Genomic DNA, 4,379 nt, shown 5'->3' with positions numbered 1-4,379 from the left:
TTCCAAATTTCATGGCATCAACAAATCCCAAAAAAGTTGGGACAAGTCCATTTTTACCACTGTGTGGCATCCCCCCTTCTTCTTACAACACTCAACAGACGTCTGGGGACAGAGGACACAAGTTTCTCAAGTTTAGAAATAGGAATGCTCTCCCGTTCATGTCTAATACAGGCCTCTAACTGTTCAATAGTCTTGCGCCTTCTTTGTCGCACCTTCCTCTTTATGATGCGCCAAATGTTCTCTATAGGTGAAAGATCTGGACTGCAGGCTGGCCATTTCAGTACCCGGATCTTTCTCCTACGTAGCCATGATGTTGTGATTGCAGCAGAATGTGGTCTGGCATTATTATCGTGTTGAAAAATGCAGGGTCTTCCCTGAAAGAGATGACGTCTAGATAGGCGCATATGTTGTTCTAGAACCTGAACATAGTTCTCTGCATTAATGGTGCCTTTCCAGACATGCAAGCTGCCCATGCCACAAGCCACATGCAACCCCATACCATCAGTGATGCAGGCTTCTGAACGGAGCGTTGATAACAACTTGGGCTATCCTTGTCCTCTCTGGTCCGGATGACATGGCGTCCCAGTGTTCCATAAAGAACTTAAATTGTGACTCATCTGACCACAGAACAGTCTTCCATTTTGCCACACTCCATTTTAAATGACCTCTGGCCCAGTACAAACATCTGAGCTTGTGCAGCTTGCTTAGAAATGGCTTCCTCTTTGCACTGTAGAGTTTCAGCTGGCAACGGCGGATGGCACGGTGGATTGTGTTCACTGACAATGCTTTCTGGAAGTATTCCTGAGCCCATTCTGTTATTTCCTTGACAGTGGCATTCCTGTTTGAGGTGCAGTGACGTTTAAGGACCCGGAGATCACGAGCATCCAGTAGAGTTTTACGGCCTTGACCCTTACGCACAGCGATTGTTCCAGATTCTCTGAATCTTTTGATGATGTTATGCACGGTTGATGATGGTAACTTAAATGTCTATGCTATTTTACGCTGGATAACACCATTCTGGTATTGCTGCACTATCATTCTGCGCAACAATGGTGGAATTGGTGATCCTCTTACCATCTTGGCTTCTGAGAGACACTGACACTCTGAGAAGCTCTTTTTACACCCAATCATGTTGTCAATTGACCTAATTAGTGTTAATTGGTCTTCCAGCTGTTCGTTATATGCTCAATTTCCTTTTTCCAGCCACTTATTGCTACTTGTCCCAACTTTTTTGGGATTTGTTGACACTGTGAAATTTTGAATCAACATATTTTTCCTTTAAAATGTTACATTTACTCAGATTAAACTATTGATCTGTCATCTATGTTATATTACGAATAAAAAATTGACATTTGCCATCTCCACATCATTGCATTCAGTTTTTATTCACAATTTGTTTAGTGTCCCAACTTTTTTGGAATCCGGTTTGTAATAAATCGACACATTTGCACGACACCACTAGTTTAGTTTGTCACCGTTTTTATGCAGGAACATGTTCAGTTTAGAAAACAGAGACAAACTAAACAACAATGTTGTCTAAAAGTGTAGATGTTTAATATTAGTTAATGAAGCATTTTATCAGATTGGTATGTCATTATTGAGAAAGAGGTTGTTGTTATTTTAAAGCCTGCAAAACAATAAAAATGTATTTTTTTGGATAACTGTTTCATTGAAAAAATTTTAAATCTGCTTTCATTTTATTACTACACCAACTAATAAAATGTAAAATAACTATTGTCACTAATGAAAAACATAACATTTTAATTACAATAACATATGAAAAAAAATAATTAAGACATCAGACTATTGTCAGAAAATAAAGTGTATCAAGGTGACAACACTTTGATTATGATTTCCAACAGTTATTTGTCTGCAACAGCACAGTTACCCTTTCAATTTGTATCATTCAGATAAAAGCTGCAACTACTGACGAGGTCTGTGGTGGATTTTGAGTAGTGCTTTTTCTCCATTTTAATGTAAAAGAACAAAGATAAATCAGGGATATGTACACACATAAACTAAGTAAAAACCACTGGTCAGTGTTTCCCCTAAATAACTTGCCATAGCAGGGCTCTCATCTCGCCGTGTGTTGTTTGTACCGTCAGTTTTAGAGTTCGGGGGGGAGGGTGTTCAGCATGTGGGTTCAGTACGAGGGAAGAGGCTGCCTTTAGTTTTTTAAATTGTGCACCTGTATTGCGAGCCGCCAGTTTAGCGTTACATCAGTGCTGACAGGTGGTTTTGGGGGGGGGGGGGGGGGGGGGGGGGGGTCGGTAGATGGGGTGCTTGGTTCTGTTGACGGGGCAGGGCGCCCTGTTTGTAAAATGGTAGGGGACACACTGCTGGTTAAGATAAAGTAAACTTTTACCTTGGAAGGTTAATTTTAGAGATGCACTGATCCGATACCAATATCAGTATAGATATCGGAAAAAACTTCTGGATCGGGTACCGGTGACAATGTGACCAATCCATGACTAAACAGATCTTTTCACTCTAGTTCTATGCTTTGTGCTCTGAGTGACGTCACGCTCTAGTGTACTGACTGAACAAATTAAAGTTGTGTTGTTTTTACATGTTTGACCAAGCTTGTGAAGATCTTGTTGTGTTTAAGTGTGCTGCTCTGGTGCAGTTTTCAATAAATATGTAATTCAGTACATTCATGTCTGCGCTTAAAAAAAACAAATGTTTGAAGTTAATTCAGCACTGGATTGTAAGCTCTACCATCCAGGTAGACAACAGCAAAAATGTCTAAATCGTCATCTGGACATGATTTAGCTATTTTTGTTAATTCAGCACTGTCTTTCTGCATCAGATCAGCAGCGGATCGGCATCGTCAACACAAGTATCAGTATCGGAAGTGGGAAAAAAGTGGATCGGTGCATCCCTAGTTAATGTGGTATACAGGGATAAGGTTCAAATACAATAAAAATTAAAGATGTCAGAAAAAAACGGATTCTCAAACAATCAGGTGTAGATTTCATCAAATCTAATAACACAAAGCTTTGGAGGAACAGTCAGAATACAGAAAGTCAACGCATTACAAGTACACAAAACTCCCAATGCTTGCTCTGCCTTGGTTATGATCCTAGTCTTGTCCTAGTGTTTACAGAACCAAACTCAGACAGATACTATAAAGAACAGTCTCACAAAAGAAAACATCCTCAAGGTTCCTTACAGTGGAGGGGAATGATAAACATCTGGCCAGCTGTTACTGACACCATCATTCCACAAACAGTGATACCAAAGCATTATAATAACATACCATTCAGATCAAATGACACAGAATAAGATAAGATGGCTCACACATAAGGATCATTATATAATGAAGTATCACACACTTACATGTTTCCCTTGACAAAAGCATAAACAGCATTCAGAATACACAACCTACAGATGTGGACAGTAACCGTGGTAACGGACCACAAACCTCCACACCTCACAGACTATTTAACAACAAACCTGAGAACTGAACACTTTAGTTCTGTGTGACCTCTTGTGGGTCTTTAATAGGTCATGGGACAAATCCTGTACTGGTTTTTGAGTTTGTGGCAACTCACTGGGAGCAAACAAACTCCACTTGAGTTGGGTGCAGGATGGTGTCAGGTAATTTTAGCTTCATGTAAAAAAGTAGCCTAATACTACAGTAAAGTTGGAGTTTAACCTGGGCAATTCTGACATTGTTTCATCCATATTTTGATGTTAACACGTGATGTAAACATTATTCAGCTTATAGGAATGACATTGTAGTAATTTATAAAAACTATAAGGTTAGTCTCATTAAAACACAATTAGTTCATCTGCATGAGAGACCCGTTAATTAAAAAAGTAACTAACTGATTAAACCACAATTCTCTCAGGAATTAACACAAATAACATTTCATGGGGTCTGACTGTTTGAAAAAACAAGTAATTTGATTGGTTGGTTGGTTCTCTCCACATATTGCACAACCACTGAACCAGTATTTTAGAAACAACATCTATAGTTCAAATTATGATCTAAGGCTTAATTAGTTTGTTTTTAAAGTATTCTTAAGAAACTAGGAGCAAATCATAGATTGGAAACTTGTTGAAAGCTGTCACAGAATATCTGTTACAAAAAAAAAAAAAAAAAAATTTTAAATTGGGTGAAAAGATACCAGTTGCATCTCATGTCAATCTCATATTTTATTATTTCCTGTTAGAAAGTTTCCACACCTGTGTGGACTCTCATGTGTCCGTTTAAACTTGCCTTATGACTAAATCTATGTCCACAAAGTTCACAAGGAAGCGGCTTGTCTCCAGTGTGGATTCTCATGTGTGAGTTTAAAAGTGTCTTCTGACTAAATCTTTGTCCACAAAGCTCACAAGGAAACGGCTTGTCTCCTGTGTGGACTCTCATGTGT

The sequence above is a fragment of the Nematolebias whitei genome, unplaced genomic scaffold (genome assembly GCF_014905685.2).
Source record: "Nematolebias whitei isolate Nwh7 unplaced genomic scaffold, NemWhi1 Nwh_scaf_121, whole genome shotgun sequence".
Lineage (NCBI taxonomy): Eukaryota > Metazoa > Chordata > Actinopteri > Cyprinodontiformes > Rivulidae > Nematolebias > Nematolebias whitei.
This window is presented reverse-complemented; position numbering follows the sequence as displayed.